A 26,823-nucleotide genomic window follows, 5' to 3' on the forward strand; every position below is an offset into this window, starting at 1 on the left:
GGTGTTTAGTCCCAGGGTCCTTAGCATATTGATGAGCTTTGAGAGCACTATGGTGTTGAACACTGAGCTGTAGTCAATGAATAGCATTCTCACATAAGTGTTCCTTTTGTCCAGGTGGGAATGGGCAGTGTGGAGTGCAATAGAGATTGCATCATCTGTGGATCTGTTAGGGCGGTATGCAAATTGGAGTGGGTCTAGGGTTTCTGGGATAATGGTGTTGATGTGAGCCATGACCAGCCTTTCAAAGCACTTCATGGTTACAGACGTGAGTGCTCTGTGCATTCAAATTGCCATCGGTACAATGCAATTGTGTTCGTTGTCCATAGCTTTTGCTGCCTATGCCATAACCCCACCGCCACCATGAAGCACTCTGTTCCACAACGTTAACATCAGCAAATGTGTGCCAGTGGTCATCGAACGGGAGCATCCGGCATCCTAATTGACTTCAGAGGGTAAATGCTCTCGTTCGATGACCACTGGCACACTGGAGAAGTGTGCTCTTCACGGATGAATCCCGGTTTCAACTGTACCGGGCAGATGACAGACAGCGTGTATGGGGTTGTGTGGGCAAGAAGTTTGCTGATGTTAACGTTGTGAACAGAGTACTTTGTGGTGGGGTTATGGTATGGGCAGCAAAAGCTACGGACAACGAACACAATTGCATTTTATCGATGGCAATTTGAATGCACAGAGATACTGTGACGAGATCCTGAGGCCCATTGTCGTGCTATTCATCCTCGCCATCACCTCATGTTTCAGCATGATAATGCACGGCCCCATGTTTCAAGGACCTGTACACAATTCCTTTAAGCTGAAAATGTCCCAGTTCTTCCATGGCCTGCATGCTTACCAGACATGTCACCCATTGAGCATGTTTGAGATGCTCTGGGTCGACATGTACAACAGCATGTTCCAGTTCCTGCCAATATCCAGAAACTTCACACAGCCATTGAAGAGGAGTGGAACAACATTCCATAGGCCACAATCAACAGCCTGATCAACTTGTGCTGCACGAGGCAAACGATGGTCACACCAGGTACTGACTGGTTTCCTGATCCACACCCCTACTTTTTTATTAAGTTATCTGTGACCAACAGATGTATATCTGTATTCCCAGTCATGTGATATCCATAGATTAGGGCCTCATTTATTTATTTCAATTGACTGATTTCCTTATATGAACTGTAACTCAGTGAAATCTTTGAAATTGTTGCGTTTATATGTTTGTTCATTGTAATATATATATATATATATATATATATATATATATATATATACACACACACCCCCAGAAGTATTGTTACATCAGACAGAAAACTCACCACATCAGGACTGGACCGCTCTCACTAGGAACAGGGGGAGAGGAGGAAAAGAGGAATAGGGGGATGAAGATGTTTTTTTTCTCCTTCATTTATTTCCATTCCCCCGTAGGCAGATGTTTAACAGTTCACACACACACACACACACACACACACACACACACACACACACACACACACACACACACACACACACACACACACACACACACACACACACACACACACACACACACACACACACACACACACACACACACACTACAAGTACAGAACATTCCCAGCCTTTGGTATAAGGAGAATGGTATAACTGAGTATAGGGAGTCACATAAGTTTGTACTGGGAGTGTATAGGATATAGGTAAAAGTAAGGTAAAAGTAAGCGTGATGTAATGTAATACGAAGACAGAAAAAGTGACTACGCCATCAACAGTAAGTGTCTAATGTGAAGATTGCATGTTAGCTGGTAATACTTTAGAATTGCATACCATAAGATATATTTCATTTCCTACAGTAAACCTTCTGTTTTAACAGAAGTAGACTAACATGAATCTATGGTGAATCCCTGCAGCCTCAATTTCCCCCAATTGGACTTACCTAACAATTATAGTTGTATAATATATTATCTCATTGAGAACACTACGAATGGCAAGTCCAAGTCAGATGAATGACTACTGAAAGCAATACTAGTAAGTACAGGCCAGTACAATAGTCTACATTACATTGCAGAACACAAGTGCTATGCTATGCTTTCAACCATCTAAAAGCACACCAAAGTTCAAATGGGAAAACAATGTCAGGTATTTGGTTTATTTATACAACTTAAATGTTTGATGACTGTGCTTCATCTAATAGCACAACCAAATGACCTGGATTTGCAGTTAGTTGAAATGACATTTAATTAAACTACATGGTGCAAGTAATCAATGCCGTTTGAGATTCTGTGCAGATTCTTTTCGTAATTGTGAAGATGTCCACAGACCTGCAACCCTGAACATACACACTTTTTTAAAGATTACATAAGAAGACATTTATTGTTACAGAAACCTCAATGTGAACATGGATGTATTTTCCACGTAGATTCCACATCACAATTACATTGCAACAACGTTGATTTAACGAGTTTGTGCCAGTGCTGCACCGTATTGCTGTAAACAGCATTCAGACCTGGTAATGGCATCAGGGTATCACTACTGCTATGCCCTCCTGCAAAACTTTTTACCTCAGCTGCTCCACAAAACACCCAGGTGTATAAACACACGCTCTCCTCTCTCCCTCTCGTCTCTCCTCTCTTTCACTCTCTTCTACCACTTTCTGACAGGTTCACTTTGCGGCCTGATTGGAGGAGCCACCCAGAGGAACACTCCAAATCACTCACAGACACATGCTCACACACACACAAGCACACACACACACACACACACACACACACACACACACACACACACACACACACACACACACACACACACACACACACACACACACACACACACACACACACACACACACACACACACACACACACACACACACACACACACCTCTCCTAAGTTACCCCCAAAAGTATCGGACATGTTACATCACAGGGAAAACTTCAAGCATAGATTTTTGTTTTGTAAATCCTTGGAGAGAAAGATATAGCATGTAAGACTTAGAAGAGAGATGGAGCAGAAGAGAGAAAGAGTGTCATGTAGATATATATTTTCCAAATCGATTCATGTCTGAGTAAATGTCCAATTAATCTGCTTTATGGTATCAGTGTGAGCTTAGCAGGATGAAATATGCATGAGTGATCCATCAGACGGCCCTGCGTTTTAAATATTCTTTTCATCCCATGCCCTGAGGAAATGTGTCAGATTGGACCGGAGTGTGTGTGTGTGTGTGTGTGTGTGTGTGTGTGTGTGTGTGTGTGTGTGTGTGTGTGTGTGTGTGTGTGTGTGTGTGTGTGTGTGTGTGTGTGTGTGTGTGTGTGTGTGTGTGTGTGTGTGTGTGTGTGTGTTGTATAGACTCCCAGACCTTTATGAGGAGCTCTCTCTGGGAGATGAGCACTGACGGGAGTGGGCCCACAGCCCAGACAGAAACACACCCGACACACGCACACATACACACTCATGCACCCATACGTGCACGCCCATAGGCGTGCGCATACGTATGCCCACTCACACGTAAACACACACAACCAGTAACATAAACACACTCGCGTGTGCCAACGCAGAACACCCCCATTAAAACACACATGCTCACCTAGAAACACATACCAGGACATTAAGAAAACCACTGAATATCCCCCAGCACCAGTCCTCAGGCTGGGTGATCAATCGCTTCTAATTGTGTCCAGAGCCAATAATGGGAGAGGATCCCCAGGCCGTGAGGAGGCTAAGTAATCATTGTGTTTAATTACCTCACACTTAGGGCTGGCTCTAGCCTTTTAGGGGCCCTAAGTGAGATTTGGGGGGACCTGGCACTATGGATTAGTGTGTTTGCGCTTGTTTGCACGTGTGTGTATGTGTGTTCTGTGCTCACGTCACCACTGCCTCTCATCTCACTGACGATATTTTCCCGGTGTTGTGTAAAAGAGTGGAGCATAACGATCCGTAGTCACTGGTCCTTAGAAATGTACACGCTGTTCTGAGATCAGTGTCTCCTAATGCTGTCTGTACGCCCAGGGAATCAAATAAAAAATAAAAAAACATTTTATTTATCACATGCACCGAATACAACTGGTGTAGACTTTACAGTGAAATGCTTGCTTTAACCAATGATGCATGGTTTAAATAATAATGATAAAACATTTAATAGTAACTAAGACAATAAGAATGGAGAGATACAGTGCATTCGGAAAGTATTCAGACCCCTTGACTTTCTCCACATGTTGTTACCTTACAGCCTTATTCTAAAATGGATTAAATAAATAAAAAAATCCCCAGCAATCTACACACAATACCCCATATTGACAAAGTGAAAACAGGCTTTTAAAAATGTTTGCACATGTATTAAATAATAAAAACAGATACCTTATTTACATGAGTATTCAAACCCTTCGCTATGAGACTCGAAATTGAGCTCAGGTGCATCCTGTTTCCATTGATCATCCTTGATGTTTCAATTGATTGGACATGATTTGGAAAGGCACACGTGTCTATATAAGATCCACAGTTGACAGTGCATGTCAGAGCAAATATCAAGCCATGAGGTCGAAGGAATTGTCCGTAGAGCTCCAAGACAGGAATGTGTTAAGGCACAGATCTGGAGAAGGCTACCAAAAAATGTCTGCAGCATTGAAGGTCCCCAAGACCACAGTGGCCTCCATCATTTTTAAATGGAAGAAGTTTGAAACCACCGAGATACTTCCTGGTGCTGGCTGTCCGACCAAACTGAGCAATCGAGGGAGAAGGGCCTTGGTCAGGGAGATGACCAAGAACCCGATGGTCACTCTGACAGAGCTCTGGAGTTCCTCTGTGGAGATTTGAGAACCTTCCAGAAGAACAACCATCTCTGCAGCATGGTAGTGGCAGCATCATGCCGTGGGGATGTTTTTCAGTGGCAGGGACTGGGAGACTAGTCAGGATCAAGGGAAATATGAAAGGAGTAAAGTATAGAGAGATCCTTGATGAAAACCTGCTCCAGAGCGCTTAAGACCTCAGACTCACCTTCCAACAGGACAACGACCCTAAGCACACAGCCAAGACAACGCAGGAGTGGCTTTGGGACAATTCTCTGAAAGTCCTTGATTGGCCCAGCCAAAGCCCGGACATGAACACGATCAGACCTGAAAATATCTGGGCATTATCGCTCTCCATCCAACCTGACAGAGCTTCAGAGGATCTGAAGAGAAGAATGGGAGAAACTCCCCAAATACAGGTGAGCCAAGCTTGTAGCGTCATACCCAAGAAGACTCGAGGCTGTAATCGCTGCCGAAGGTGCTTCAACAAAGAACTGAGTAAAGGGTCTCAATACTTATGTAAATTTGATATATTTTTTTAATTTCTAAAAATCTGTTTTTGCTTTGTTATTGTGGTGTATTGTGTGTAGATTGATGAGAAAAACAACAATTTTATCCATTTTAGAATAAGGCTGTAACGTAACAAAATGTGGAAAAAGTCGAGGGGTCTGAATACTTTCCGAAGGCACTGTACACAGAGTACCAGTAGCAGATTGTCCAAGCCTTAAATAAAGATGTTCCACCATGAGGGAGAGAAGAGGAGAGACAGAGAGACAGAGCCGAGAAAGCAGATTGAGCAAGACAGAGGAATAGAGTGTATATGAAAATGTCTATGTATGTGCGCGTACAAGGATAATATGTGTGCATGTGTAATAGGGGTCAGTGTGCTGCTAACAGCTTAGCGTCTTCCACTGTCTGACTGCTGTGGTAGCAGAATTACTAGATGACGTTATGTTTATGCACCAAATGGTTGTCTTATGCAATAGAGTAGGGTTCTTAGAACTCTCTCTTTTACTTCTGATTGAACTGAGAGGAGTCTTTGAAGCTTGGTCTGGCAACTGTTTAAGAGATGGCTTGGTGATAAAAACCAAACAGACACATTCCATTCTATGATTAGTGGTGCATGTGAGACATATGTCTCCGGTTTGATTGGGGTGGGATTGTGTGTGTGACTCGAGATAGAGATAGTAGCCTGAAGGAATAGAACAAATATTTCATTGTTTGTTCTCATCCTTGCATCTGGGAAATAACACCAGAGGCAGATGACCACAGGATAAACCCAAAGTGGCTTCTGGAGCGCCCCAATCTAAATGGGAGGGGTTGAACCAGCTACTGAGCAATCTTGGAATCAGCTATATAAGAAACAGCATGGTTGTAACGTGGGTCGTCTAAAGGAGACCAAGGCGCGGCGTGTGAAGTGCTCATATTTACTTTTAATGAATCCACTTTAACAAAACAACAAAACGACCGATAACAGTTCCATCAGGTGACATACACTAAAACAGAAACCTACCCACAAAAACCCAGGAAGAAAAACCCCTACTTAAATATGATCTCTAATCAGAGGCAACGAGGAATCAGCTGCCTCCAATTAGAGATCAACCCAAACAATCCCAACATAGAAATAGACAAAGTCGAACTTAAACATACAAATAGAAAACATAGAACAACCCAAAACACCCCCTGTCACGCCCTGACCTACTCTACCATAGAAAATCACATCTTACTATGGTCAGGACGTGACAATGGTCTGTAAAGGGTAGGCTGTTTGGCCCGACAGTCAAGACTGTTGGGCTGACTGGTCTTAATTATTGCAATAATTAATCAACGTTAAATAAAGATGATTGTTTGAAGAAATGACAGTCTCTCTCAGTATGAATTTCCACGACACTGCCCAATACTGGGCTTGAACCAGTGATCATCTGCTTCACAACACACTTGATCGCCCGACCTTGACAATGTGCAAACCGATTGAGCCTTACAAACAATATCTTTCGGATGGCTCCATCTGCGGAATTTCAAGATAGCTGTGGCGTGAGCTCGCGGTACATTCTTAACTACGTTAAACGTGTCGTACTGTATTTCACAAGACAACTGGATAGGACCGAATGCACTAATTCCCTCCACACTGGTAGTTTACAGTCGGTGGCAGTGTCTGAAAATGAATGGAATCCATTATTTGGTATGATGTTGTTTACATCTTCCTTACCTTATCTGGTTCTGCATGCGGTTCTATAACGGTTCTATTCGCTGTGTCCACAGGTCTACTCGGTTCTAGGTTCGTTTGGGAATAAACAGGCCTGCTGTTGGAAATAGAACGACAAGCTTTCATGGTTTAATTTCCATGGAAATAGGCTGAGGGAGAGAGCTGGAATGAGATGGGAATTTCAGAAGCCCCGCTCATTGCTTCCCTTTAGGAATTCGGTATCCGGCATTTGCCCCTCATCAGGAGTAATTCATTCAGGCTCTGGCTTCTCTGGCCTCGGTCTCTACGAGGCAGAGAGATCATTACAATCGGTTAGCCAGGAGCATCAAATTAAGGTCGTGCTACCGTTTCAAACACGCTGCTGTCCTCACGGATATGGACCCATCTCCTGAAATGACATTCAGGTAAAGATGTTGCATTTTAAATGAGGTGGACAATATCACCTAACAGTCCGTTTTACAGACGATATTTGCAATTTTAAGTGACTTTTTCTCGCCGAACGTCGCCTGAACGGCACATGAACCAAAATGCTGGCAACTGTCCCAGAGCCGATTTGAATCGAAGATAATAACAACCCTTTTCTAATATCTCTCCCACACCTGCGGCCTGCATGGCGCTATAGACAATCCCAGCTGCCCCAGGCCGGACCACTGGATGGCAAACGGTTTTAATATCGGTCCAGGTCTGAGACGCCAGAAGGAAGGATGACATGAGAGCAGGGGGAGGGAGGGAGGGGTGATGAAATGACTGTGCGCGGGTAATAAAAAACAGACAATTGGATGGGGTGAAGGTGCGGGTCGGGGTGGAGGACGGAAGGAGGACGGGTGAATGTCTTCAAAGACCCCGGCTATAAACAAGAGCGGAACTTAAATATTCATAACCTGGGAATGGGTCGGCCTGTCCCTTTCATCTCCTCCAGGGAGAGACGGACAGAGATTAAGAAGAGAGAGATGAAGAGGGGAGGAGAGAGAGGGAAGAAAGTTTGGCGTTAACTTTGAATATAGGGTGATTTCAGGCTCAATTACAGAGCTGATGAAAGCCGCAGCTTTGTAACCTAGCTTCTTGCTTCTTTATCTCTCTGTTCCTTTCAAGACCATCTTCGCTCTCACTTCTTCCTCTCGCTAGCTCGCTCTTAAACTCTTGCTCTCTTGTTTTCTTTTTTTTTCTTCAACCTCTGCTTCATCGTATTGACCTTTCTGTTTTCTCCGGTGTTGACCGAGTGGCCTCTTCCTCTGTCAAAGGAGGAAAGTAGCATGGTGATCTCCTAGCTGTGTCAGTGTGTTACGGACAGCGATTGGCCATGAACTGGCCTAAAGGTAGAATGATGGCAGCGGTGTGGGGAACAATGGGACACTGTAGCTCTGTCTGGAGGAGGAGAGAAAGATGGATAGGAGGTCAGACCAGAGTGGATGTGCTTCATCGGGACAGAATGGTCCTGGGGTATTTATGCCATTGTTGACCCATACAGTTAATTTCATCACAAATCAAATCCTCATTAAAGACGTATTCATGACACCTGCAACAAACTGACTCACAGAGACTTGTTCTTGGTTTAGATTGATCTGCGTATACATTCATTACAATATCCACGACTCACACGTTCCAAGACGAAAGCTATAATAATTGCTGAAGATTTATGAGGCTGTTAATAGAATTGCTAAGCCACAGTCTGAAATTTAGATGACACTTCAGTGGAGGTATTAATGCCAAGGTTTCTTTGTTCTCTCTAAGGGCCTGTCTGTCTTGATCCTGTCTCTGCTGAGTGTGAGAGGAGTTGTAGGGATGTCAGGGGTAGACTGGACCGCGGATAAAGACTCAATCCCTCGAATCAGTGATCACTCAGCGGGAACAGCCAACGTGGAGACAGAGGATAAGGCAGAGATTGGTACCAGAGACCAAAAGCTTACATCATACCATATGGGAGGCGGTATTAGTTCTACCAGGTACTCCTCTCCAGTCCTCATACAGAAACAGAATAATGAACATACAACCCGTAGCTATTTGATGTCTACAGTACCATCATCTTTATACCATTATGGTGTATTCTGGTCTTCATTGCGTCATCCCGTGTCAAGTTTGTGTGTCTCCGATTGATTGATTTGTGTGTTTTTATTACGTCACGTTCCTTTACAGCGATCTAATCTTGACTCCGGGTTCTCCGTCATTATCAGATCACATCTGTGTCATAGGGGTATTAAATCTCTCTCTGCGCTACATGACAGTTGGAGCGCTTGTCACTGTAGACCCGACTCCCGAGCTATAGTATCTTTTGTCGTCATCGACAGATGGGAGAGGGCGAGACTTGACGATTAGATACAGAGGGCGAGAATTGACGATTATACATCTAAGGGTCAGGAGCCCTTAGGTCAGAAATCCAGAATCCTATATATATATTTTTTTTACCTTTATTTAACTAAGAACTAAGAACAAATTCTTATTCACAATGACGGCCTACCGGGGAACAGTGGGTTAACTGCCTTGTTCAGGGGCAAAACGACATATTTTTACTTTGCACAGCTCAGGGATTCGATCCATCAACCTTTCGGTTACTGGTTCTACGCACTAACCACTGGGCTACATTACCTGCCGCCCCAATTCTCAGGACTTACTTGCAAGTGACTTTTATCCGTCTTGCCTTCCTTATCCAGAGAGGGGAGTCCCATCCCTCTGGTGGAGTGGGATTTTCCGTCTGTTTAATCCCCAACTCACACTATCACACAGATGAGAGGATTGACTGACACAATCTACCTAATGACTCGTCTATCGCTGTCAGTTACGTAAATATGATTGGTCTAGGGCAGCCTGGGATTAGTGACATCACGGCGGGGTATCTTTCCTCATACCTTTTGTCCTGTCTGACCTACCACAATGGCTTAGCATGCATCATGTAGTACTGATTAAAGGGCACACAGTAGGCTAACACTTATGGTACGTTCTATTCTATACTACCTGTACGTTCAGTACCTCTACACTCAGCAGCATGTTCTGTAGGAGGGAGTCACACTTAGCTACATGTCACTCAGGAGCCAGAGCCGCATGGCGATGATGGCCTATTGGTGCTCTGAAGCTGAGTATGCCGCGACTGTGGAGGGATTCAGCTGGAGGAGGAGGGGCTGTGGATTTAGGCCAGGGCTGCTGTGGTGCATAATAAATGATGATTTTTGTGCCTACAGAGCCTCATGGCCCCTGGCTTTAAGAACACGTCTGGGAGCTGGCATTCAGAGTCGCACAAACAATGGAGGCAGCAGAACACAGATAAATGAACAGGAAGTGGAAAGAAATGGTTTGAAACGAAAGGGTGAAAGGATGAGACCGCAAGTTAGGAAGTGAGGGAGAGCGGGATCTTTTTACAGGCTGCATTCAAATAAACCTATTTCCCTGTTCTGGGTATTGAGGACATTGGATCCATTGAGTTAGGAGAAAGAAAAAGTACGTGTGTGCAACGATATTTCTTAGTGGGATTAAGGTATTTCCTCAGTTTCGCTAAATACATCTACCTCACCGGCTCCTCTTGCAGTGTCTACATTTACATTTACATTTTAGTCATTTAGCAGACGCTCTTATCCAGAGCGACTTACAGTAGGGAATGCATACATTTCATACATTTTTTTTTTTTTTGCTGGCCCCCCGTGGGAATCGAACCCACAACCCTGGCGTTGCAAACACCATGCTCTACCAACTGAGCTACAGGGAAGGCTCTCCGGTTCTCTGTCTTTCATTCTCTTTAGAAGAGTTTGGGAGTAAATGAGAAAGTAGAGATTCCCCTCACTGTTCTGTATTTGTGTTAGAGTAGTTTTGGAGCCACCTCGCTCTCTGTATCCCTCCGCCCTCTGTCTGTCTATAGGCACAATGTGGGGGGAAATCCTAGAGGGGGATGCTGTATGTTTCAGGGTTTGTAACGATTATGTTCTGACGAAGGCTGAGAGGGCTTTTGACTCGATTGTTTCCTTATCTCTGCAACACCTAAACTGGATGTCTTATTTTTCCATATGGTGCACACACAGACACACATATTTAGTGTTTCTGACTAATTTCAATATTTCATGAGGATAATAGCAACCCAATCCCATTTTATGAGGAACAGCGCTGCTCAATTCCCAATGCAGAAAATGATGCTGGCTAGAATGTTCACATTTCTTGATTTCAGCTGTGTCAATTCATAGAGGGCTGAATTATTCCACCGTCATTTAATTAATATACTGTACATTTCTCCAGGCAAGCTGAGATATCACTGTCTTACTCAAATTCTAATCAGTGAATGAGCATGTCATTACACAAGTTGAGACACTGCAACCATTGTCTTATCAAAAACCTAAAGCCTCTGGATGTTCTCTTTCTTGTAGGGCAACAATGACATTGTCTTCACAACACTGAGCATGCATGACTCATGTTATCTTCTCATATAGCCTGGTAGGCCGTTTCTGCGCATTGGCATGCGAAGTAGCCTTCTCAGCTCATGGCTATGGGTTATGGACAACTCTGACGGACATGATTCGATGGGAGGGTGTTGAAATATAAATACCCAGCTGTCACAGGATTTATTCCACCCCAATTTCAAAACAGCACTCAATACTATGTATTTATTTATTTAGGTGGGTAAAGGTGGGGGGTACGTAGGGAGAGAGGGAGGCAGTTGTGGCGTGGATGGTCTATGTGCATCTTCTTGGCCCTTCTTGGTGTTGACTTTGAGTTACGCAGTGTTTGCATCCACTCCCGCTAATTAGCGCACCACACCCTCCAGCACACACTCTGCTCTGCTCTCTCGGATGTGGCCCAGTGACAAGGCAGAATGCAGCGTGGGAGAAATTCACTGCGGCAACGACGACGCAAACATACATAGATTGAACTCACCTTTATCTCCCCGCAAGCCTCCTCTCCATGAATTCCAGGGTAAAAAAAAAAAAAAAAGCCAGCCATATCTGGAAAAAGTCGATTACGTCTGGAGGAGAGAGACCGAGAATGGGTGGGTGTGAATTGGCTCTGATAACTACTGCTGTGTGGAGCGTGGAGGTACTCATGTAAATGTATTCCTTGTTTATTTTATGCCAACGTCTTGTGAAATACAAATGAGGACGTTACTGTGCTGTTCCTCTCACTGAAACGCTCTGGCACAAAAGCCGATCCGGAAATAAAGGATCTATTTCCCAGAGACAGACCCACACACGTTCACGCCCTCCCTTCTCTTCCATTTTCAGCCCCTTGTGTCCCCTGTGCATTAATCTGTGATTCTAAAGATGTGATTTTATGACGCCTTCCTTGAAATATTCATGGGCAGGCAGCGTGTCCTGCTGGGCCTGATCACCAGGTAGGATGAATACCATTACCATGGTTTCACACATGAGCAGCGCCATCATGGCTATTTAATGCCGGCCGCCCCTTTTCCTCCATCAAGTGCCTCCTTTCTCAACACCACCCCAACATTTTATTTATCAATCACATTTTTGGCACCAAGGCACTTTTACCTTTACAACACCGCTGCAGCAAATTGAAATGGGGGGGGGGTTAATGTCTGTATATTTCAGCTTCCCATCCTGTTCCATCCTGATGCTAGCACATTTCTCTAGTTCAATGGGATTTCAAAAGGTATCCAAGTGAGCCCCTGTCTTTCTGTGAGCTTTGAGCCCCTCCTGCAACTCCATGGACATTGCTATTGATGACACTGCTGCACCACAGGGGCTGAGTTAAAGCAGTTGCATTAATGCGATGTGTCGCCATGGTTCCCCTCAGGGATTTCCCATAATGATGCAAAGTTATTCGCCGGTCCCAATGTCACCTGTCATTCACCTGATCACTCAGGAGGACGTCGCTACAGGTCGGCACAGAGGCCGTAATCATCCAGTAGAACAACCAACACCGCGCCGAAAGGATTCCTCATCACTTCAAAGGGGCCTCTTCTGTTTCTTTCCAGCCACTAGAGATTTGAGAACATACTGTGAAATGGCGGAGAGTCCAGTATCGAGATAAAATAGAACAGAATAGCTTTCTCAGGGGGTTTTCTGTTCATTATAAACTGCTGCTCCTTTGTTTCCCCCTCTAAGCAGGCTTCATGAATTATGTAGAATTGGTAAAAATAATCTAATAAGGATAGCGTGTGCTGCACATTTTAAAAAATTAAAAAAATAATAATTAAAGACGAATGAGGGGGGATGCCAGGGATTTTTCTGCTATTGAAATCCTTGGGCGGGCCGCCTAAGCATTTCTTCGGCCCACCAAGTCCAAACAGTTTTTTAAATGTATTATTAAAGGTGAACTGCACTTACCGATTCTGCATGTGTTTCTTCCAATGCTCATTAAGAAATGCAGCGGCCATTACTGAAGCCCAAACGAGAGTTGTCTTTGGGGTGTGGTATAATGTGGGTGTTTCTTGGGTGTGTCTTTGTCATTCAATCACAACAAACAAACAAGGGCAGTAGTGAGGAACTTAGTGACAGCGAGGTAAACTAAGCTAGCTTTGCTATGGAGAGAAGTTTTGAATTTGAGAACTTCTCCCCTCCTGACTGATTCACCATCTCAAGATGATCTGCTAATTCAGTTCAATGTGTAGGCTAAAGACTGCACTGACTTTGTGTTTAGCCAACCTGACAGCAGCTAGCTAGCATAGCTTGGGGGCAGCTACTAGCTGGCTAGCTAGCTGATATTTCTCTGTGAAATCACAGTTATGACAAGATAGCAAGAAGTACCAGTGTCTGGAATGTGTTTCATGGGACACCCATTCTACAACACCTTGCTACGAAAGTAGCTTACAACTTGAAGTTTTATCAGGTCATGTAAGACATGTTACCGTGGAAACGATATCAGCTGCTTCCCGTCTTCAATCAGCGCAGCTGTCAACACAATATTATATAACTGGCTAGTTGTGTCTCGTCTCTGCTAATGTCAGCTGTTATATCTAGAGGTGGACATTGCACAAACATGGCCAGCCTGAATGTAGATACATTTATCAACTAAACGTTGGGTGTGTTTGTGTCACAAAGACAATCTATTTCTAATCTATTTTTATGGTCCATTCTAAGGATGTGGCTGTCTAACCACAAACTGACGTGCACAGCACTCTGGGTGAGGTTCTGTCTTAAAGTCTCCAGTGGGTGATGAAGTCCCTTCCATCTACTGTATGTAACGTATTGCAGTTTATGGACAGGTGCAATCAGGTGGAAGGAGGGTTGGGGTGGAGGGGTGGAGTGCATGACACTCCATTCTGGATATGACAGAGTTTTCCTCAAAATGCAAGTAAAACTAAGTGCATGCTCTTCAACCAATTGCTGCCCTCTGGACGGTTCTGACTTATATGTGTACAACTACAAATACCTGGGTGTCTGGTTAGACTGTAAACTCTCCTTCCACACTCCCATTAAGCATTTCCAATCCAAAATTAAATCTAAAATCGGCTTCCAATTTCACAACAAAGCCTCCTTCACTCATCCTGCCAAACATACCCTCGTAAAACTGACTATCCTACCGATCATTGACTTCGGTGACGTCATTTACAAAATAGCCTCCAACACTCTACTCAGCAGATTGGATGTAGTCTATCACAGTGCCATCTGTTTTGTCACCAAAGCCCCATATACTACCCACCACTGCGACCTTTATGCTCTCGTTGGCTGGCCCTCACTACATATTCGTCGCCAAACCCACTGGCTCCAGGTCATCTATAAGTCTTTGCTAGGTAAAGCCCCGCCTTATCTCAGCTCACTGGTCACCATAGCAACACCCACCTGTAGCACGCGCTCCAGCAGGTATATTTCACTGGTCATCCCCAAAGCCAACACTTCCTTTCGCCGCCTTTCCTTCCAATTCTCTGCTGCCAATGACTGGAATGAATTGCAAAAATCACTGAAGCTGGAGTCTTATATCTCCCTCTCTAACTTTAAGCATCAGCTGTCAGATTAGCTTACCGATCACTGTACCTGTACACAGCCAATCTATAAATAGCCCACCCAACTACCTCATCCCCATATTGTTACTTATCCTCTAGCTCTTTTGCACCCCAGTATCTCTATTCTCTACCTGCACATCTGTCATTCCAGTGTTAATGCTAAATTGTTACTATTTCGCCTCTATGGCCTATTTATTGCCTTACCTCCCTACTCTTCTACATTTGCACACACTGCACATAGACTTTTCTATTGTGTTATTGACTGTACGTTTGTTAATGTGTAACTGTGTTGTTTTGTCACACTGCTTTGCTTTATTTTGGCCAGGTCACAGTTGTAAATGAGAACTTGTTCTCAACTGGCCTACCTGGTTAAATAAAGGTGAAATAAAAAATGTATTAAATAAATAAATAAAAACCCATGGGTCCAGAGTTCAATAAGTACAGGCAGATGTGAGATACAGGAAGATGGCACCCTTCTCATACCACTCTGTAGCTGCTGACCTTCCTGCAGGAGGAAGCTTTGACTCAATAAGTACCCTACAGAGTAATATGAGAAGAATGCTATTGCTGAACTGATGTAGATATTCTAAACAAAGGGTTTTGATAACTTTCAAGTGTAATAGTTCCATGTAGAATAAACCATCCTTCACATAATACTGTAGAAGCAGTGTTTTGCTAATATAACAATGTGCAAATATTACACTTGTCTTTCATCTTCTGTTGTCATTCATAGCCGATACAGGTACTGTACCTATCAGCATTTTGTCTGGTGGTACATGTTAGTCTTCATCCCTTCGTACGGTGTCCCATATAAGACAGTTTCTGGACATGTTTGAAGAATACACAGGGTCCCCGACTACCATTCAATTCAATAATAACAAAAGGCGAAAAGTAATAGATGTGTTTTGTATCATTTAAACGCTGAGTGCAAGGTCTCTTGCACGCATTTGTAGCATGTTAGCTAAAAAGACTGGTACTCAGTCTAGACAAGTACCATCTTTCATTTATTTTTGCGCTAGAAAATACACAATTGACTTTCACGAGAACAGGCGTGTTGTTTTAGCACTAGTAGCAGGTGAAGCCCTCGAATGCTAGCTAGCTAGTGCTAATTAACCTAGCCCTTGATCACTAAAGGCAGAATGCTGCCAGGGCCTGTTTTCGAGAGCAAGTGCTAACCCAAACGACATGCCTGTTCTCATAAAAGTAGCTAGCTACCTAACTTGCAAATCTGGGTTAGTTATCAATATTTTTGTCTTAGTTGAAATGAATTGGCTAGCTACCAAACTTTAGATACCAGGGATCTTCTTAGCTAGCCAGTTCGAGTGGAAACATTAACGATAGCAACGTGGCTAAAGTTACATCCTATCAAACCTTCTCGTCGGGTGCAACGTTTGCTATGCAAATCTTACTCTCTATGACATTATATCGCATTACATATTAGGGAGAGGCTATGTATTTAGCTAGTTACATCACAGTATCATAGCTAGCTACTCACTACACACCAGTCACAGCCATGATGTCGTACGTTTGTTGTATGTAGTCCATTCCTTGCCATCTTGCGCAATATTGCTGAACGCAATAGAAGTTTGCGGCAAGTTTATGGAAGCCCATTTTCACTCCTATGCCGAGCAAGTGTGTGTGCGTTACAGACTTGACAGCATTTCCAAAACACATGGCAGCTGTGGGTGTACCACACCTTGTCGTCTCTGGGCAATTGGACATCATTGGCAAAAGTGGGTAACCCATACCCGTCTTGACGCACTCACTTCCAAATCAAATTTTGGACAAGACTGACTTCATGACCAAAACGATCCTATTTACACTTTGTAGTCAATTGTGACACTAGAGTAAAACAAAACTCCAAAAACAATACATTTACCAGTATTGATTTTGTTACTATGTTTGAGCAAAATAACACAGCATTAGCAATGGCAAAATGAATAGAATTGAAGGAAATTAGCTTTGAAACTGAGAAAATATATAATCTCAGCTCCAGGTGTCAGAGTCTAGGTGATGTGGGTAAGGCGGAGTCAGGCGCAGGACACAGAGATAGGTACTAATAGTAACTTTACTCAAAATCAATCTTCCAACAAGGAGAACAAAAATCCAGAATCACATAAACGAGACAACTGGCAACAATAAGCACGCGCAAAACCATGATGGCTCCAGTGGGTTAAATAGGGAAATAATTAAAACGTAATGGGAACCAGGTGTGAACAATACAGAACAAACAAATGGAAAAAGAAATGTAGATCGGTGGAGGCTAGAAAGCCGGTGATGTCGACCGTTGAACGCCGCCCGAACAAGGAGAGGCACCAACTTCGGCGGAAGTCGTGACACCAGGACAGAATATGAAGAATCGCAGGAAATTACCTTTAAATGTCCAATACAGACATTGTTTTAATCTATTTATCAAATTATTTCTGGGTAACAGAAAAAAATACCTTACTGTGATTGTTTTCAATTAGCAAAGAGCAATTTCTCAAGCAATAATTTTGCTAGGACTGTCTGGGAGTGCTCTGAGTGAGGGGCCTAAATGGACGAGCCTAATGTGAGGGATATGTATAGCCTAACGACTCACACTAAATTCTTCCACTGTTCCGTTGTTCAAAAAAAGTTATCAGCGATTGGATCGTCCCTAACCAATCAGAGTATTAAAGCCAATTAAACATTTTCAAACCGCCGCTTTACCCACGTATGTTCTGGCTCTGGCCCAACCCATCGGTTTCTGGTACAATCAGACAGCCCCAAATGTGTTCGCATTCGGTGAAGAGTCTGGGAGGTACTCAGATCCAGACTCATTGTGGAGAAGAAACGTACGTCCGTGGGTGTGTCGTAGTGTTTGGATGGAGCAAGGAGTCTGGGTAGCCAGGCAAGGATATGGAACCTGAAAACGAGATGTTATTGACAGAGAGGTTTCAAAGTCTCTTTGTTATTGGTCTATTAACTCATACTGCCTGGTGATGTCGTCAGGCAGGCCAAAACTCTATCCCACCAAATCAGGCAGAAATTCCTGCCGTTCTACTCAAACCGCTCTTACACTAAAAGGGCATTATCATAATTTTCACAATTTCACAGAATTATTTCAACCTCATAGTGTGGAAATACTGTATATATACACACCACACACACACACCACAGGAAAATCACGTTTTGACTGCACTTGGCCCTTAAAACTGCAACATTTTATCTCAGCTCCGTGTTAGAATGTGTAGAATTGCAGAAAATTGGTTTAAATATGCAAAACATTTCTCTACACTGCCAAGATGGGGGCCTCTAAAATGTTCTCTAAATTTCAGCCGCGCTGACGGGCCTTCCATGTCCCTGGCCACGCCACCTGCCAAGCCCCCCTGCCATGCCCACCACCTAAGTCCCTTTTTGATCCAGAAAGAAAACCCTGGATGTGTGTGGTGTTTGTGTTTGTGTGTGTGTGTGTGTATGCATATGCATGCGTATGAGAAATGGGTGTTTGGTGTGTGTGATTCCACATCCCCTGTCCCTCTGCCTTTTCAGAAGCTTTTCAGCCAGTTACCATACCACCATGACATTTCTGAATATTTTCAACCATTTCCAAGTCATGGTTTCAATTCAAAATTCTTGCTGCTCCAATCCCCCTGCCAGTGCGCCAGTTACAGAGGGCAACCAGTACCACAGATAAGACATAATAAATAGGCTTAGCAAGAAACTACTCAGTATTTTGAATTAGTATATAGAATTAGACATATGCTGTATCAAAGATTACCAAATAGGCTACCACCTCTGAACTGATGAGCTAACCTGCCAATGTTTGGCTCAAGAAGCATACCTCTGGATTTCACTAGCTCTGTCCTTTCTCTCCAACATGAGACTGACAACGCCTCAATCTCTCTTCTTTACCAATGCAGTGGCAGCTAACACGCTGAGTCATCAGTCGATCAATAGGCAGAATAAATTCCCCAGCCAGGATGCTCTGACACTGAAAGAAGGGTTGTGTATATAGCTACATCTAATGTGTGCTGCCGTCAACAATATATGCAAACCTCTGAGGTGTGACCTTAAACTGTCATTAACTTCCTGTCCGAGAGCCACTACAGTACATACCTGGCTACCATTCGGTACTGAAAAGTAGCAATTTACAGACACGGTAGATAGGCTTGTTACAATGTTTGGGTGAAATAAGGTCCTTCTAGGGCAGCATGCACCTTATTGCCTTACCTCCTCTAACAACAACAGGCTGGCCGGGGGAATGCTAAGCAGGTAGGCAGCTTGATTGAGACAGGGCTGCTTATAAACAGCCCTATGTTCGAGCTACATCGCTCTCCCCGGCAACACTAAAGCGAATGAGAGATCATCTCCTCTCGCTCCTTTGATCTGCGCAAATGAGATGTCGAATAATTAGCGTGGCATGAAAACAAAGTGCCGTCGTTCACTTCTCTCAAAGGGGTTTGCTGAGTAAATGTCAGCAACAGAGAGAAAAACGGAGTCACCCCCCCTGTCACCCTGCCTTAATAACAATCACATTACCCGCAGAGGTCTCAAATGAATTCTGCTCCGTAGGAATGTAATCCAGGGGACTCAGAAAGTCACGGTGTGTCGTCTCTCATGTTAGGGAAGTAACTCACTATACTCAGGTACCTCACGTAATGGCAAACCTTTAGCGACTGTTCAGATACTGACGTTCATTGTGCACCACCGTAACTGAATGTGACAGTTGCGTCGTCATCGCTATGAACGATGACCAGGTTATAGTGAACGAGTGCAAAGGTCAAACACAATAACGAAGAGGTAGCATTCCTAATAATAATTGTTGTTGTTTTATGTTGTTTGCCTCCCCACCGACCTTGTTTTATGTTGTTGACTATCGTTGTTGACCACCTTGAAGTAGAAGTTGTCTTAGTACAAAAGACACATTTTTCGAAACTTCTCCTCACAGATAGGCAACAGTGAGTAAAGGTAGGAGGATGTTCCAAGCATGTCTTTCCCGTCTTTCTCTCTGTGTGTGTAGCTACTACAGTTTGATATCAGATAGAAGCAAGTAATTCATAAAGCCGCTCTGGGCTGTGAGAAGGGCTCAAACTTTCTCCAAACGGAGCCATTGAAATGGAGGAGGAACTTTTCTGTCTGCCAGATTCGGCTGGCCTGCTTGTGAACCCGAAAAGCTCAAATCCCATCTCTGGCAGAGAGAAAGAAAAAGAGAGGGGGGAGATGGGTGGAAGAAAAGGAGGAGCGAGAAGAAGGAAGAGGGGCTCTTGGTTAAATTTATGGGTGAGAAATAAGCTCATATTGCTTGAAATCTCCCTGGATATATTTCAGGGAGGTGTGTAAGAGCCCATTATAAATATTAATAGCAAAGGGCACCACATTTTCCTGCTTCAGAAGATTGGAGCCTAGAGGGGTGGGGGTGCAATATTACCATGATATTGTATGTTCAATACACATGAATTTTCAAGGCATGTAGACATCTGTGAACAAATCTGCCATGTATGTCGTGCATCTGATAAAATGGCCAGATGTTTTGTCCCATTCCTGATATCAATCTTCTCGAATCTCAGCTAAAAATCAATTATTTTACCATAGTTTTCTATTGCTTTTAGGCATTATATTTAACGAATAGATTTTCAGTAATACGTGTTGCAAAGGAACATCAAGTCAGAGATATGAAACCGTCAAACAAGTTGCCCCCTCACCCATTGCCCCTAACCCCTTACATACTATGTTGACTGAGCAAGCTTGCCCATGTTAAAGACCTGTGTTTCTCAAACACCGCCTTCACCCCTAACCTCTAACCATATGCCATGAACCCTATCCACTACAACAAGTGAGGAAGCATGCCCAGTTCTAAAAGACCTGGCTGGGTAAACGGATCCGACACTAGAGGAGATTCATTAACTTAGGTCCCACGAGGGGGCCATGGGAATAATTACCAATTAGGCTGGCGTCAGGCGCCGGGGTGCATTGGTGTGGCAGCGATTGGGGGGGGGGCATCGAGGGGCTCTGAACGTGCTCCCTGAACACCGGAGCATACAGGGCATCAGTGTTAAATACAGAGCGTCGTTTAATCTAATGCTTCAGTCGCTCGCTGCGATCGCTTGTCAGTTTTGCCAGCTAATTATAAAGTAGCCACATGCACGGCTGACACATTCTCCCTTCTCTCCCCCCTTTTTTCTTTGCTTCTCTCCTCCTTTCCACCGCTCATTTCTCTCCCCATCTACCTCTCTTTTTTTATATCTACCTCTCCTCTTTCCCCTTCTTTGTTAGGATACTGTTTATTGAATATCCACGTTTGACCGCTAGCTACCAACAGAAAACCACAAAGGCAAACAAATAAATCATTCGGCACAAAGACAGAGTCAAACAGTAGGAAATGGTGTCCCAAAATAACAAACGGGATTATGTGAGGGTTAATAAATTGTTGGATGGTTGGTGTGTGTGTTCTTTGTCTTACAGTAATTGATAACTTAGCCTACTCCCATTGCTTAACTAGCTGCAAGATACAGTCTGGGTGACCAGAACATATCGATTCGCCTTCTCATATCTCTCAGTGATAATGACACAAGTCACAGGTCACAGTGGCAGGCGACAGGGGTGGCAGAGTGGGGTTGGTGTATCAGTGGAGCTAGAGAAACTAGAAGCTTTTCAATGTCAAAGGGCGTTACGGAGCTTGCAAGGAGCTTTGTGGCACCATGGCACATTGCTTTGAAGTATTTCTTTTCTCTCCCAGGCTTCACCTGGTAGGCGTTTAACAGACGTGTGAAGAAAGATGTGGTTGACGGTAGACACCTCCAACCCCCCACCCCTCTCTTCATTTCTTTTTTTCACATCTTCTCTCTCATCTCTCATTCCTTGGGCTCGTTCACTGACAGAGGTGGGATACAATGGCTGGTAGGGGGTTGGGTTGTCAGAGACATCTCTCTCTCTCTCCCTCGCCAGGAGATTTTGCGAAGTGTGTCTCAGAGCACAGGTGAGATGGGTTGTATGTCAGCAGTGTAAAAAGGTTCCCTGCTGTTTCTTTCTCTTTCTCTCCTCTTGCTCTCTCTATGGATCCCTATAACTCTTCTGTGTGTAAAGCCCTATTGGCATAAAGAAGCTGTCCAACACCTACGATTCAGACCCCTATCGCCCAGAGATGGAGAGAGAGAAAGGATAGATAGACAGATGGACAGACTATATTGAAAAACATTTAGTAAAACATTTTTCACACATACATGAAGCAGATACGGCACACGTGCACGCATACGTGTGTGTGTGTGTGTGTGTGTGTGTGTGTGTGTGTGTGTGTGTGTGTGTGTGTGTGTGGTCACCAACGTGAAGTTCATAGGGTATCAAATTGGGTGTCAAATTAAAGCCAAGAGTCTATATTTTTTTTAATTCATGCATATAAAAATTAGGAATAAGCTAAGGCTTTGATTTCTGATCAAACTGATGGAAAGGGGTCTTAGAAAACATCTACCAGTAAAAGTCTTAATGGGTATTAGAAATACATCAAAACACTATAATGTTAAAGACCCCTGCCAAATAATATCAACACTTACAGTTTATTTAGTTTCTAATATCAGCCCATATTTAGTTTGGGAAATGTTGTTCTGCCTTCTGTAAATTTAACAAACATTGCCTTGTGCCTTGAAATTCCGTTACCAAAAATCCACATACCTTTAAGATATTTTCTAATTTCACTCCCTCGTGAGGAGGGAGGATAATGAAAGATCACAGAAGCAACAAGTAAAAGTAGACCTAAATTACTTATAGCATTTTTACTGTTATACATTTTATGAATTATTAAGTGATTAAGCTCTAAATTCCATTACCAAATTCGTAAAGGAATTTCTGAAACATCGGTAACGGAATTTCTGCAATTGAATGGGAAGTCATAGTAGTCACAGACCACAGTTGGGTTCACAAGTTTGGACAGCACAGTACGGTACAGTACAGCGCAGTACATCACAGGAGAGTTCATCAAATAAAAGTCGAGTTCAGTACAGTACTGTACAGTAAAGTAGAGTTCAGTAGCACACACTATAGTTAAGTATACTATAATGTACTTGTGCTGTGTTATACTCTACTTTACTGTACTGTACCCTACTTTACTGTACTTTACTGTACTGAACTATACTGAAGTCTGCTGTACTCTACTGTGCTGTACTTTGATGTCCAAACTTGTGAAACATAGACGTCTATGGTTGATTCAGATTTGGCCCGGTCTGGACCAACAAAATTTGGTCTTGTTTGGTGGCGGAGCTCATTAAAATAATAGGGCCAGTGGTAGAATAGTACCCAAATATGCAAAGGAGGATATTGCTTATTTATAAGGTACCAGTCAAAGGTTTGGACACACCTACTCATTCAAGGGTTTTTCTACATTATTATTTAAACTATTTTCTACATTGTATAATAACAGTGAAGACATTACAACTATGAAATAACACATATGGAATCATGTAGTAACCAAAAAAGTGTTAAACAAATATATTTTAGATTCTTCAACGCATTCTCTCAATCAGCTTCACCTGGAAGGCTTTTCCAACAGTCTTGAAAGAGTTCTCACATATGCTGAGCACTTGATGGCTGCTTTTCCTTTACTCTGCGGTCCAACTCATCCCAAACCATATCACAATTGGGTTGAGGTCAGGTGATTGTGGAGGCCAGGTCATCTGATGCAGCACTCCATTGATCTACTTCTTGGTCAAATAGCCCTCACACAGCCTGGAGGTTTGGTTGGGTCATAGTACCACTAAGCGCAAACCAGATGGGATGGCGTATCGCTGCAGAATGCTGTGGTAGCCATGCTGGTTAGGTGTGCCTTGAATTCTAAATAAATCACAGACAGTGTCACCAGCAAAGCAACCCCACACCATCACACCACCTACTCCATGCTTCACGGTGGGAACCACACATGCAGAGATCATCTGTTCACCTATTCTGCATCTCACAAAGACACAGCGGTTGGAACCAAAAATCGCAAATTTGGACTCATCAGACCGAAGGACAGATTTCACCCAGTCTAATGTCCATTGCTCGTGTTTCTTGGCCCAAGCAAGTCTCTTCTTCTTATTGGTGTCCTTTTGTAGTGGTTTCTTTGCAGCAATTCAACCATGAAGGCCTGATTCACGCAGTCTCCTCTGAACAGTTGATGTTGAGATGTGTCTGTTACTTGAACTCTGTGAAGCATTTATTTGGGCTGCAATTTCTGAGGCTGGTAACTCTAATGAACTTATCCTCTGCAGCAGAGGTAACTGGGTCTTCCTTTCCTGTGGCGGTCCTCATGAGAGCCAGTTTCATCATAGTGCTTTATGGTTTTTGCGACTGAACTTGAAGAAACTTTCAAAGTTCTTGAAATTGTCATCATTGACTGACCTTCATGTCTTAAAGTAATGATGAACTGTCGTTTCTCTTTGCTTATTGGAGCTGACTTGGTCTTTTACCAAATAGGGCTATCTTCTGTATAACCCCCCTACCTCGTCACAACGTAACGCATTAAGGAGGAAAGAAATTCCACAAATTAACTTTTAACAAGGCACACCTGTTAATTGAAATGCATTCCAGGTGACTACCTCATGAAGTTGGTTGAGAGAATGCCAAGAGTGTGCAAAGCTGTCATCAAGGCAAAGGGGGACTGAAGAATCTCAAATATAAAATATGTTTTGATTTGTTTAACACTTTTTTGGTTACTGCATGATTCTTTTTTGTGTTATTTAATAGTGTTGATGTCTTCACTATTATTCTACAATGTAGAAAATAGTAAAAATAAAGAAAAACTGTTAAATGAGTACGTGTGTCCAAACATTTGACTGGTACTGTACATTTGTGAACCTATTTAGGATCACCATGAGGAGAATGCAAATCAAATCCATAATTATGCATTTCTGTGTAGTACAGATCAGGGACGCATGCTGAAATTACCGCAATTCCGTTACAGGGTGTAAATCCACTTCCCTTATTGTAGTTCAATAACCAAAATAGATTTTTTTTTCAAAGTCAATGTGTCATGTTAGCACCCCGTTTCTTTCTGCAGACATCGTGGAATCTTATTTCAGAGCAGATATTTAACAGTTTATGGAAATTGTGAGCACATAAACCACTGAGGGAGATTTTACCTACATTTTGTTACCAAACTTTGCATCTGCACAGTTCTTTCAGTGTGTTTTTGTAAAATGTTCAGTGAAAATTGTTAAAAGTAGTCATTGTGCATAGAGCTGTATGGTTTGTTAAACTTTGAAATCATTTTAAGTGAACATCCCAGTACAATTCTGTTACCGTGAATTGCCTGTGTGTGTGTGTGTGTGTCCCACCCTGGTAACGGTATGTGTGTGGCTCTGCTGTTGGATGGGCATGTCAAAACTGTCAGGATTTAACTAATCAAACTCCCACACACACACTACCGGCTGCTTCCTCTCCCACACTATTCCTTCACACACACATCCATCTTTCTCCACTCCTCTGTGTCCGTCACACAACTAGATGGTTATGTGGGAGGTGTAGGTCTGATTGACAACTTCATACAGAACAGGACACACACACACGCACACGCACACACACACACACGGAAGTACATATTCCATACTCCACATACATTACAAAATAGGTGAAAGTTACAAGGACAGAGAGCGAGTAAGGAAGGGAAAGATGAACAGAGAAACCATTCTTGTGAATTCACCAGATGTACAGGGGATTGCAGACTAGAGGCTCCAGTGTGTTCTCCTGTGATTTAGTTCTGCCCATCTTCAGAGGGCATACTGTTGTCCCAATGACGAATCCCAGTCAGTCCTTTCATTAGGGATGTTTCTACTGGCTCTAGATTGTCACTAGTAATTAGCTCAGCCTTTATAAACCACAGCTTGCGAAACACTGAACAGAGGCAAGATGGGGGGGGGGGACAGGCTCCGAGTGCTGAATAATTTGATTTGAATTTAGTGTTGCTCAGAAGAATGACAGAATTTCAACTGGGATTAATACGGATTTAATTCAATCTGGCCCGGCCCCGAAATAGCCCTCCCCATGTCCTGCTGTTCGCCTGCAAGCACCTGCTGTTCGCCTGCAAGCACAGCTGCATCTGGCATGGGGTAGGGGGATTTCTCTGTTGTGTGGGGTCTAAGAAGTGTGTGTGTGTGTGTGTGTGTGTGTGTGTGTGTGTGTGTGTGTGTGGTGTTTTCTCTGACATCACCTCAGCATGTCGCTGCCTGCTTCGTCTATTTAATTATAGACTAAATGCCTGGAGCTTGTTTGCTATCAGAGTACCAACATGAATGTCTCTCTTTCATCTTGCTCTCTCTTGTTTCACTCTTTCTAATGTTTATTGCATATCTACAGTATATCTGTTAATTGCAAAATCTTATAATCATCTGGAGAGAATTGACCGCCCATAAATCGATACATGAACATCTGTACATTAGAATCTACTAATTCTCCATTGTCTGCACATGTAACTCCACTATATATAGGGTCCTCAATGACGTCCAGTTCAATGTGTGTCGACTGCACAGTACTACTGTACAACCTCCATGTCCTGCATGCCCTCTGAGCCCCTCATATCCGTCACTCAACACATCTGTTGTCCTCTCCTTAATCTTGTTACAATGGAGCCTGGATGTAGCTAGCTTCAGCCTTTAGGGAGAGAGTGGTGCCAGAGGAAAGAGTAAGATGACTAAATAGTAGTGCTGAGAGATTGGTGCTTTTTGAGGTCGGTTCAGGTTTTGGTTTTATACAAAAAATAATCACGGTTTCAATTTTGGCTTCTTTCATAACATGAAATGCATTATGAAATAATGACGTTACAATGATTTTAGAGCTTTTTCATAGAAAATCCAAAGCAAAAAATAGTGAACATTCCATTGCCAAAACTTTGAAAATATTCCATTGTCTCTGTAATGTCCATATTGGGTGGACATCAATAGAAAAAAAGGATATTACTATAATACATCGGTTTTATTTGATGACTTTATTCTTTTCCATTCCTTATAGATGCACAATGCAGAAATTGCTCCACCATTTCCTGGTTGCTAGAA

The sequence above is a fragment of the Salmo salar genome, chromosome ssa14 (assembly GCF_905237065.1).
Source record: "Salmo salar chromosome ssa14, Ssal_v3.1, whole genome shotgun sequence".
NCBI classification, from domain to species: Eukaryota; Metazoa; Chordata; class Actinopteri; order Salmoniformes; family Salmonidae; genus Salmo; species Salmo salar.